The 12515-nt window shown below is 45.3% G+C and overlaps 1 long non-coding RNA gene across 2 annotated transcripts in view; it reads left to right on the top strand.

Annotated features, from left to right (window-relative positions):
- The window catches only part of LOC142818836 (uncharacterized), a 63601-nt gene extending 53996 nt beyond the window's left edge, over window positions 1-9605 (top strand). For both annotated transcript variants that reach the window (XR_012896489.2, XR_012896488.2), the window contains exons 3-4: window positions 6404-6506; window positions 6999-9605. This is a non-coding gene — a long non-coding RNA (uncharacterized LOC142818836). The remainder of the gene's footprint in view (window positions 1-6403; window positions 6507-6998) is intronic.
- Window positions 9606-12515: the final 2910 nt, after the last annotated feature.

The raw sequence follows: 12515 nt of genomic DNA, 5'->3' as shown, positions 1-12515 counted from the left end.
AAATGCACCCATGCTCCCCTTCCACCTGGGCTGACCATGCGTCAATTACATTGAATTATTTTTATACTAGTTTTTCATTCGGTGTGAAAAGCAGACCATCTAAAAATGCTAAAATGCCTCTGCAAGATCGATGTCACCCAGACTCTGCTAAGGTAGGTACATTTTTATCCCCCTGAGCATGAGTTCCTAATGGATTTCTAACCAATGAAGACCTGCAATTCCATAGTAAGTCAGTAGGTGGCATGGAGAGAATGAGCTGCAAAACGTTTAGGACGGGGAATGTCTATAACAACGGGGTACAGTAGAGAAGTCTATAACCAATCTACTGAAACAAAGGTTTACAGTTAAGGAAAGCTCTGTATTGCTAATCGATTTATTCCAATACCACAGGTTTATTTCCAACAGAACTCAAGTAGAAGACGATAGATTTCTTTGGAGAGGATAGTCTGAGAAATCCAAATACAGCTGGAATGGCACATTCGAGGCTCACCGATAATATTTTATTAAAAGGATAATGAATGGTAGCCACTGACAGGTACCCACTTGATCCTGTAGAGAGGTGTTAGCTCCCATTTCAAATGCAGCAGCTGACAACTTACAGTAAGACACCTTGAAGCACTCCTCTTTCTGTACAGGCAGTCCCCGGGTTACATGGATCTGATTTACATCGGATCCCTACTTACAAATGGGGTGAGGCAACCCCGCACTAGCTGCTTCCCCCCAGCAGACCAGGGAGACGCGAAGCTAGCGGCCCCCCCCAGCAGACCAGGGAGACTTGGAGCGGCTTTTCTCAGCAGACACCTCAGCTTGAGAATAAAGGACTGAGGGAAGTGAGGTGTGGGAGAATAAAACTGAGCTCTGGAGAAATGTTTGGCTAGAGTTTCCCCTACAATATGTACCAGTTCCAACTTACATACAAATTCAATTTAAGAACAAACCTACAGTCCCTATCTTGTACGTAACCCGGAGACTGCCTGTATTGATTAAACCAACTGGGCTCTGATTTTCACAGATGCCAATGGGAACTGCGAGTGCTGAGTTCCTCTGAAAATCAAGCCAAAAATGTGCAAGCAGAAAAAGCATCAACTGAGCAAGAGGACACAGCAGAGGAGTGAAACAGCAAGACTAGGAACGGGGGCAGCTCAGAGACAATGGGGCTGTACAGGGCAGAGACAAGAATCCTGCAGGCCAGGATGTGGTGCTGGAAAGGGTGACTTTATCATTCCAGAGGGAAGACTGCATTCTCCTAATTCTCAGATCCGTTCTTTTCTCTCTGGCATCTCTTCCACCTTCTTCTCAGCTCTTGTTTTAAAAAAAAGTCAGAATGTGGTCTTTGTTACTTGCTCATGAGTGACCCTGGATTTGCCGAGAGTGGGCCATCCATCCAATTATTTTGCTTTTGGGGGTTATGACAGAGCTGCGCACCAGCTCATGGGAAGCCAGACCATGTTAAAGAGCAAAATGCAGTAACTGGCCCCATCAGTTTTTGTACCCTCACTGTCCTTCAGTGATGTCTCCTTCATTTCGGTTAGAGAGCAACTTCAAGTAAACCCCGTAAGAGATCTCGGAGCTGCTATACACACTAATCTTGTAAGCACCACTCATTTTGCCTAGGCTATCAATGTAAAATGTTTCTACAGTGAAGTACATTTATTAAAGCCCTAATGGAATTAGAGTCCTCCCACCAAAAAGCCAGATGTTTGGTATTTTCATGTTATTAGTTAATGCAATTTAGTATTAAAGTTTTGAGCTAAAAACAGGCTTGTTGTTTTCTTTATGGCTTCTGCTTATTTTTGCCAGCGAGATACATTTTTGCTTACATGAGGCCATTTCATTTATTACCTGAGTCAATTAAAAAAATGACTGCCCTTCCCCCCTCCAAAATTTTCAGTTTTGGAATTACTTTAATTACTGCAGGTGGGTTTATCTGGAGATCTGAACATCTGAACAGAAGGTTTCACTTTTCACATCGGTTAACACCCAGGGAAAATACAGACCTCACCCCTTAAACACAAACAAACCCTTGACCCCAAAAGACTTCATGTTTGTCACTGTAAAATATCTTCTCTCCATGATTTGCTCCTACCAAGTGCTTTTGTATGTAAAATGACAGGGATCTGAAGAAAGATGGCCTTGGTGAAGAGAATTATATCCTCACAGTTTCCTCAATCAGGAATATTCATTTCTTATATAGGATTTTCCGAAGGGAACATAAGCCCTGACTTACCTAATAAGCTTTTCAACATCTACATCACATTACACTCAAAGAGAACATTGCAGGCACTATGAAAGAGCTGCACAAAGAAGGCACAGGCAAAGGCACAGTGCTGACTGTCTGACATTCATTCTTTTTTTCTTCCTCCCTTCTTCATTTTGTCTTCTGATGACGTTGACAATCATAGGGCCCACTGACCAATTCTAGCATAGTACTAGGAATGAATAGGGGTAGTTAAACAATACAGATGGAATCTCTTTAGTCCAGCACCCTCAAGCCCTGCCTGGTGTTGAACCAGAAAATTTGCTGGTCTACAGGAGGTCAATATTGTCTAGCAAACATTACCAACACTTCCACTGCTTACTGGGCTCTTACAAGATATTTAGGGATGAATTAGAGCTAAACAACAGCACTGAACACTGCGGGTACGTCTAAACTACATGGCTCTGTCGACGGAGCCATGTAGATTTGTTTTTTTGGCAAAGGGAAATGAAGCCGCGATTTAAATAATCGCGGCTTCATTTAAATTTACATGGCTGCCATGCTGAGCCAACAAACAGCTGATCAGCGTGCTAGTCTGGACTCTCCCCTGTCGAAATGAAAGCCTTTTATTGACATCCCGGTAAACCTCATCCTACGAGGTTGTCGATAAAGGGCTTTCAGGTCGGTGCGGGAGCGTCCAGACTAGAGCGCTGAGCTGAAAAACAGCTGATCAGCTGTTTGTCGGCTCAGCGCAGCAGCCATGTAAATTTAAATAAAGCCGCGCTTATTTAAATCGCGGCTTCATTTCCCTTTGCCTACAACCCTCATCTACATGGCTCCATCGATGGAGCCATGTAGTTTAGACACAGCCTGAGAGCCAGGATTGGTGACTGTAAACAAGCTTTATGGGACTGCGGAAACTTAGCCACACTCATGATGAGGGGATATCCAGCAAACTAAAATCATGGCAGACCACAGATGTTGCCGGACCAGAGAGTGCTGGACTAGAGAGGTTCAACCTGTACAAGATCAGGGATTCCCCCAAAACGGAAGAAGCAGTGTCGCTAACAAGAAACAGCAACACAGCACTATGATCTGGGGCAGGAAGTATAGAAAGCAGTATCTTGTGGAGCAGCATGGGGATCTAAAGTCCATTCATTGGGAGTCTCTTTGCTGATTCCCATGGCAATTGGGTCACCCCCTTAAAAATAGCTCAGTGAGGCTATGTCTAGACTGCAGAGTGTTTCTGGGCATCCAGGGAACACGTCTGCTTTTTTGGAACAACTTCCGAAAAAGCAGGCATGTTCTTTCAGAAGCCCTGTATTCCTCATAAAATGAGGAATAAGGGCTCTTCTGAAAGAGGAGGTTTTTCTGACATTTGGCCTCATGTAGATGGGCCAAATGTCGGAAAAGCCTCTTCCCAAAACAAGTGGGAAAAGGTATGCAAATTGAGTCTTTTTCTGAAAAAAGAATTGGCAGTGTAGACATAGCCAGAGGTTGTGAGGTCCCTTCCAGCTCTACATTTCTATGATTCTACTTAAATTCGGACTTGGTGCTCATGTAAAACTGCTGCAGTTTACTAACAGTCTCTTTTATAATCAAATTCTTGACCTTTCCCCTTTCCTAGCAGAGTACCACTGCTGACCTTTAACTCTTAGAAGAATGGAAGAAAAAGTCCCCTTTCAATGGCGATAAGTTTCCATTTCATTTATGTGGCTTTGTGCGTCTGTAAAAACAATCTAAGCATGCTTTGCAAACTGCTGCGTATTGCCCGCAAACACAACCTACAGCAGTGGTCCCCAGCCTTTAGAGGCTCCCGGGCGCCCGGGAGCTGGGGCCACTCATGCGCCGGGTGCCCGGGGGCGGGGCTGTGCATCCGGGGGCAGGCCAGGGGACTTGGATGCCCTTGCACCCGGCGCCGGCGTGTGCCCTAGGGCCGGGGCTGGGGCCGCCTGAGCGCCTTGTGCCATGGGCCCGGGGCCAGCGCTGCTGCCCGAGCCATTCGCCTGGGGCCGGCACCAGCGCTGCTCGAGCACCGCGCGCCCGAGCGCCCACATGTGCCCAGGGGCTGGGGCCGCCCGAGCGCCGTGCACCCAGCGCCGATGTGTGTCGCGTGCCTGGAGCCAGTGCCTCCTGTGCGCCGGGGGTGGGGCCGGCCCAGGTTGTCGGCAGGCGCACACAAATGCCCCGGCGGGCGCCATGGCGCCTGCGAGCACCGCGTTGGGGACCACTGACCTACAGTATCTAAGAAGCAGCAATACAGCAGAGTTTGTGGCTCTGCAAATTCTCAGTAGGCCAGGATATAATAGGTGTACTATCTTACTCTAAAAATATTAGCAAAGTGCATATGGACAGGCCCAATTTGTGGTCCTGCTGTGGGCCAGATCCTCACACTGTGTAGATCTGCGTAGGCCCACTGTTATCAAAGGAGCTATACCAGGTTACACAAGTTTAAGATCTGACCTTGTAACTCTCCTCCCTCCACAGGGTGTTCCAGGGAGAGAAAGGAGAATTCCTGCACATCAATCTAGTCACACAGGCAAGCTTCTCAGAGGCAGGAATGAGCCACTAATTAGGGAACGCACCAAAGGTTCACCAATGAATATGTAATGAAACAATGCTAGAGGAAGTGACACTTTTGCTACATCTGTCTCCGTTAGTATCTGCATCCTCTCATCCTAGGATTGAAACAGAATCCTAGGGTATCTTACCAGTGGAAAACTAGGAGTCCTATTTACAAGACTGTCCAGAGCAATAAAACATAGATTAATAATCATTTTAAATAATGCCCATCACTTCTATTGAATATAGGTTCTTATGACACCCTAATCACTATAGCTATCTATCAGATGCGCATTAAGCAATGTGACTTGGGCTACATCTAGACTACAAAGAAAAGTTGGAAAAAGAGACGCATATTGCGAACCGCAATTCACGTATCTTTTCCCACTTTTCTGAAATTTGACTCATCTAAACAGTGCCAAAATATTGGAAAAACCTGCTCTTCTGAGCCATCCTTTCTTCTTCGTAAAATGAGGTTTACAGGGATGGTGAAAGAATGCGTCCACTTTTTCGGAAATTTTTCTGAAAAAGTGGACACATTCCTTAGACATGGCATTGCTTTTCTGGGATACCTCCGGTACCCTGGAAAAGCGCTGCAGTCTAGACATAACCTAACATCTGTTCATTCTTTCTCTCATCCTCCACCTGCTGGGTGAGATGGGCAGGACCTCAAAGCATTTTATTCAATTAAGCCACATGATTGTCATGTGGGGGGAAGCAGCATAACTGCAGCTATCATCATCTGCAGCCTATAAAGAATCTGGCGTGTATTCCTTGTGTGTTTCTGCGATCTGCATTGAGTGTAGCCGGTGAGTCCACGCAACAAGACTCTGAGAACTGCAACTTGTAGAATGACCTCCTGGAAGTCCTGCCACTTGTCCATGGAAAGTTGTTATATGCTGGGCTAGAGGGGGAGCATGCTCTGTTAGTGATCAGTGTGTTAAAGGGCAGTCACAAATTAGGCTGAATTTGAATGTCCTGAGTATCAGGCCATTCATTAGAGTCCAGGGTGCTGTTCATTTTAAGACCTTATCCAATGCCCAATGAAGTTTTTTGATGGAAAGACTCCCATTAACTTCATTCTATGCTGGATCAAACCATTCCTCAGTGATTGTTTTGATTTGAATCTTCAGTTTCCCAGGACTGCTGTTAATCCTAGGCTACGTCTGGACTGGCATGATTTTCCGGAAATGCTTTTAACGGAAAAGTTTTCTGTTAAAAGCTTTTTTGGAAAAGCGCGTCTAAATTGGCAGGACGCTTTTCCACAAAAGCACTTTTTGCAGAAAAGTGTCCGTGGCCAATCTAGACGCGCTTTTCCGCAAAAAAGCCCTGATCACCATTTTCGCGATTGGTTTTTTTTTGCGGAAAACAAATCTCTGCTGTCTACACTGGCCCTTTTGCGCAAGTTTTTCGGAAAAAGACTTTTGCCCGAACGGGAGCAGCATAGTATTTCCGCAAAAGCACTGATAATCTTACATGAGATTGTCAGTGCTTTTGCGGAAATTCAAGCGGCCAATGTAGACAGCTGGCAAGTTTTTCCGCAAAAGCAGCTGATTTTGCGGAAAAACTTGCCAGTCTAGACACAGCCCCTGAGTCTAATCCTGAGCACCTATGTGTCACTCACTGCCTTTGAAACGCCCACAGGAAACTCCTTGAGACCCAAGACACTTGTAGACCACGCGGGTGCAGCAAGGACTGTGGGATTTGACTTTGGAGGAATATCTCAGTAGAAGATCATGTGACAGAGGTGAGACCTGGGGAATGGAAAGAGTTCAAATGATTATATCAAAATGGACTTTGGGCACAGTGCACGTTAAATAGACTTCCTGGGGAACTCCTGAGGAGAAAGTAATTCCAGTTACAAAATAAATAAATAAATAAAAGAAGAGCCTTTTGAAGTTATATGCTGAGAACAGGGCCATTGACTACCAAATACTTGTTCCTGGAGGCTGGAGATCAAAGACCTGAGCTATATAAAGAAATGGCTGATCTGCCCAGCCTTCATTGGTTAAACACTGGAATAAATTGCCTAGGGAGGTTGTGGAATCTCCATCACTGGAGATATTTAAGAGCAGGTTAGATAGACGTCTATCAGGGATGGTCTAGACAGTACTGGGTCCTGCCATGAGGGCAGGGGACTGGACTTGATGACCTCTCAAGGTCCCTTCCAGTCCTATTGTTCTATGATTCTATGATTGTGGTTCCTGATCTAAAGGCTTCTATGACCTTGAAATTGCAGGGAACACCCACTTGTGGGGTCTGAAGCATTGATACCTACCAGCAGAGCAAATCCCTGGAGGACAGCAAATCGAGGCAACTGCTCCTAGGCCCTGTGTTATGAGGAGCCCCATGGGCCAGCCCTATTGGCAGTTTGGTTGGGCCCAGAAGTGACAGATCAGCCCCCAAAGTGCCATATTCATTACTTCTGTCCTGAGATCCATATCCTCCTAGGGACCACTCTCCTTATCAGAGCCGTATATTGGAGTTGGGAATGGTAGGGGTGCTTTTTAGCATGCATGTAGGGGTTTTGTTGTTTTTGTTAGATGCTCTGTATCTAGATGTTCTCGGTAATGCTTTTGCCTTAGGAATAAACGTACTTGCTTAGAAGGAGCTGTGTGGTAACTTGTAACTGCAGGCAATACACTGGTCATAATCCTCACAGAGGAAGCAAAGTATAGGCATTGCCCTTTTTGCTTGCTGGAGATAGTTGTGCAGCCTTAAAAATGCCAACCAGAAAGGAGGGAGGTGTGAATCTTCACCCAGAAGAGGTGATGGTGGAGAGGCAGAAACTTTTAAGTGAGTGCCTTTCAGCAGGGAAATACAGGTGCAGTTTTCCTGAAACTGTGACAGACGGCTTCTCAACCGCAGCTCCCAAATCCAAAGTGTGGCTCATTTAAGAAACTGTTCGTCCAAATAGAACCTGGCCAGACATGGGGCATCAAAATCAATCATTCTCTTCACTGCTGTGCTCTGAGGAAAAGTTACTCTGAAGAAATGATTTTTTTCTTAACTTGAAGCACTTCCTGTAAACCCGAAGATATATGACTGTTTCAAAGAGTTTTAATACTTTTACCAGTAATTCTTCAGCACAGTTATGAAGAACTGTGGGTGAAGAAGTGCATGGCAATTTAGAAGATTTAATAGAAGTCGATTTTACACTTACATGCATTAACATTCACACAAGCTTGGTAAGAAAAAAGCACTATTCAGTGTTCTCCCAGATACATGACACTGTTTGCCAAAGCCTTTAGTTATAATTAGTCAGATTAAACTCTATCCATAGATAGCTTCAACTCTATTCAGAAAAGCTACCTCACTTTCTATTTTTATGAACCATGCTGACAATAAGTACTCTCACGTCTAACAGGATATATTGTCTTTGCCCATTGCCACTTATAACCTGACAGTGAAAAATGAACACTTCAGCATCCAGGGAATAATTTGTTACCTCTCCACTTCCTTCTAATTAATGAAAACATAAGGAAAGAAACAATAACTAGGTCTACTGTTCAGACAGAAAATGATTATTGCTGAGATAAAATAAAAATATTCTTTGGCACTTGATTGACTCAGCAATGACATAAGCAGCCAAGATTTTTACTGACTGTGCAATAACTTTAAATGCAAAAACTTAAAGGTTTTTTTTTCTCCTGGCATTCCGTTAGCGTTTCCATAAAGTTGAGCTTAAAGATCACAGATAAGAGGTATTCTTTATAGACAAAGGGTGTTATAGAAATGGAAGGTGAAGGTAGAACCCAAAATGCCGTCTACACTGGTATTGCACTTCTAAAGCTGACAGACCCTGGTCGTCCGCAGGAGGGACTGAACCGTCTTCCTTAAGGGCGAAAGTCATGTGCCTCTACCACATCAGCTAAAAGCTATTGGCTCTCAGCTAAGGCTGAACAGCATCCCTCACTCTCCCTTGGCCTCAGTGCCTCTGGGTTACACTCGCAAAGCTGTGCTCTCTGGGACAAAGTTCTCCCCAGCCAATAGCTCGTCACACTAACTAGAGCACATCAGTTTCATAACCAACACTACCCAAGGAAGTAATGGGGCCAGCCTGATTGTCTCAACCCAGTGGGCCAAGGACCCATGTTGCAGCTGGGCGAACTAGAGGTGACCTTTCAGCATGAGATCAAGCAAGGCACAAGCCCAAATCCTTCAGGGCTGTCACTGAACAGCTCAGCTGCTGCACTGTGCTTCTGTGGGACAGCGATTTAACCACCAGGCTTAGCACCGGTGGGTCTATTTCTCAGATAGTGCAGACTGATGCTGTAATTCTGCTTGTCACCAGCTGTCATGGAAAGGGATAGGAAGGAGCCCCTCAATGTTACTCTAGTATTTATTGGGTTGTAATTTCCATCTCACCTGCTCATCCTGGTACCTATGGTCATTTTCTTTGCAGGGATCATCTCCTTTTCGGCCCCCTTTTACTATGGGCTAGATTAAAATAAAATAGTGAACACAACACACCCCATATTTCTGCTGTCTTAAAACTCACCTAGGGTATGTCTACACAGCAAAGTTATTTCGGGATACCAGAGGTATCCCGAAATAGCTACCCTATGTCTTTTGAATGCATCCACTATTTCAAAATATAGTGGACGTGCTATTTCGCCATCCCTGTAAACCTCATTCTATGAAGAGTAAGGGATGGCTCAAAACAGCACTTTATTTCAAAATTTGGCACTGTGTAGAGAGCGCCAAATGACAAAATAAGCTATTTTGAAAGAGACTTGAAATAAGCTACACAATTTGCGTAGTGCAAATTGCCTATCTTATTTCAAATTTTGGGTGCTGTGTAGATGCATCTCAAGGATATGTCTAGACTGCATCCCTCTGTCAGCAGAGAGATGCAGATTAGGCAGGTCGACATTGCAAATGAGGCAGGGATTTAAATATTCCGCACATAATTTGCATTAAAATGGCCGCTGCGTTTTGCCAACTCAGCACTTTGTTGGCAAAAAAAGGCAGTCTAGAGGGGGATCTGTCGGGAAAGAAAGCCTTTTTGACAGATTCTGTAAACCTCCTTGCAGGAGGCATAAGGGATCTGTAGAAAAAAGGCTTTCTTTCGTGACAGATCCCCCTCTAGACTGCTGCTTTTTGCCAACAAAGTTCTGAGTTGGCAAAACGCAGCGGCCATTTTAATGCAAATTAGGCACGGGATATTTAAATCCCTGCCTCATTTGCAATGTCGACCTGCCTAATCTGCATCCCGCTGACGACAGAGGGATGCAGTTTAGACATACCCCAAATGTGCATCTTTCCAGTGAACTTGCTGCTGAGAGGAAATGGTGAACTAGCCACCTTATCAGTCATTAGCTAAGCCAAACATCAGTAAAAGAACATTTCTGACTTAGTCCTGGATGAAATATTCTCTTTTTTCAAATGTTCGTGCCTGATTATATTATTTAATTCGCCAGGCCAAGGACTGCAGTGAAAAACTGTTTCCCCACTTGGCTAGAATGTGCTGTCTGTCCTCTGCATTCCTATTGTTTATGTGCTGCTAGCTGAACTCTGGATTTGACCGAATAATGCAATACTGGCATATATTTTCCTTCTGCATCCCTGCCTCTGTCCATATCCGCCTGAAGCTTTTTGTCTTGCATTTCCATTGGAAGCTCCTTTTGTTCTGTGTTTGTACAGCCCATAGCACCGTCAGGGCCTGGGCCATGACTTGAGTTTCCAGGTGCAATAGAAATTTATTATTAATTATTATTATTAATAATATTAATAATATTAATAATATTATTATTAATAATAATAATTTCAGAATATTTTAGTAAGTCTCTGTAGCAGATCTTCAAACAAGCATCCATAATATATAAGTGTAATAAAACTCCCTGAGTGTATCCTATGTGGGGCTAAACCTCAGGCCACTGGAGCGAAAAGCATGAGACTTCTCTGTTTGAATTACAGGACTAAATGTGTTGGCCTGGAGCAGGGGTAGGCAATAATTTTTTATTGGGAGGCACACCAAGAATTCAGTAAGTGGTCACTCTTCCATGATATGAATGGAGGAGGTGTGGGATCTGGGATTGAGGGTGAGTGCAGATGGGAGCTTGGGGTGCAGGAGAGGATGTGGGATCCGGGAGGGAGTTTGGGTGAAGGAGGGGGTTGTAACCTGGAGCAGGAGACTGGGGTGCAGGAGGGGATGCTGGGGTTTGGGTTGTGAGCTTCGGCTGGAGGATTGGGGTGCATGGTCTGGGAGGGAGTATGTGAGCAGGAGAGGGTAAAAGGGTTTGGGTTATGTGAACTGGGGGGGCAGAAGTGAATGGGAGGGGAAGAAGGTTGTGGGGAGGGAGGGGCTGGGTATGCCAGAGGCAGGTTTTGGCTGGGAGACACTTACCAGGGCAACTCTCGGCCAGCAGCCCTACAGCTTACCTGCCTTCCATGCCCTGGCAGGCCTCTCAGAGCAGCTGCTGTGGGGCCATGTGCATCTGAGAACAACTGTGCACGCAAGGGTAGGTGGGGAGGGGTGCTTCACACGCTGCCTGTTCTTCTGAAAACTGGCCAATGGGAGCTGCAAGATTGTGCTGGGGATGGGGGCAGCACATGAAGCCTCTTGTTGTGGTTGGAAAACTGGAAGACCATTGTATTTCAAGGAGTTAGTGAATCTTCCTAGTTCTCATGTCTGCAAACTAGAAAACAGGCTTTGGCCTGCTGTTAGCAAAGAAAATTCCCAGCTAGCTAGCTTGCTAGAAAGATAGGCCATGCCCCAGCGTGGCTGAGCTCACCGCATAGTTTAGAAAAGCTTTGGGGTAAACAAACCTGTCGGTGGGAATCTTCTCACAGAGGCAGGTGTTTGTTTTTGTTTTTTTCTCTGTGCATCGTTAGTTGCTGCTTCTAGAATTTTGAATACAGGCTATATATCGTTTAATGTTGCCAACACCCTTTGGACTTTCCAAAGGACCTGGAACTGAACAGAGGTGCCTTTCAGATCTGGACCAGGAGTCCATCCTTTGCTGAGTAGGAGTCCCCAGCAAGCCAAAGGGATGTTGTCAGCCTTCTCTTGTTTTCTTGTTATATCACCTGTAATATCTAATAAATCTTGCATTTATTGGCAGTAAGCGATCTGTGTCTTCTTGGTTATCCTCCAAACCTGAGAGCAGAGGCTGGGTGGCCCAGCCTCTGAAGTAAGACACCTCTCCCCTCTTGCCTTTCTCCCCAGGCTTGCAGCTGTTTAAAGACAAACAGGGCCAGCAGTTGCCTTTCCGAGTGACATGCTGGGGTGGGGACAGGCAGGGATCTTGCCTGAGGTTCCCTGCTCCATCCACAAGCTGACCCATGGGCTGTATTTTGCCTGGCCCTGGCTTGGAAACTGTAGTAGATCCATTAATCTACATGTTTACCCATGAGAAGGGGACAAAGACCCAGGCTGTTGGAATGGGTTATACATTCTGGCAGGGGGAGATCACGGGTTCACAACAACTTGGATTCTTATATGGACCATGATTCCTTCAGCCAAATCATCAGTGGTACTGAACTCTGGAGCCCTGAGTCCAAAAGAATGAGCCGCTGTTGCTTGAGCTAAAGAAATAGCACCAGTGACTTGAAGACAGTAGCAGTCGGAAAGCTCTAGACTGGGGAAGTTTAATCGACTAGACCAAAGAGCTGCACTATGTCATGGATTACCTAAGCAATAGCATATACAGCAGATACTCTGTTTCGTTCAGGTTCTTAGACCATAGCCCTGGCATCCGAGCTCCTGTTTAAGAAGCCATCTCTTCACTCTGGTAATTTCTTCACTTATTGT

This window comes from Pelodiscus sinensis, chromosome 17 (assembly GCF_052426305.1).
Source record: "Pelodiscus sinensis isolate ZL-2025 chromosome 17, ASM5242630v1, whole genome shotgun sequence".
Classification (NCBI taxonomy): domain Eukaryota; kingdom Metazoa; phylum Chordata; order Testudines; family Trionychidae; genus Pelodiscus; species Pelodiscus sinensis.
Note: the sequence above shows the minus strand (reverse complement) of the source record. Positions and strands in the feature narration are given on the sequence as shown.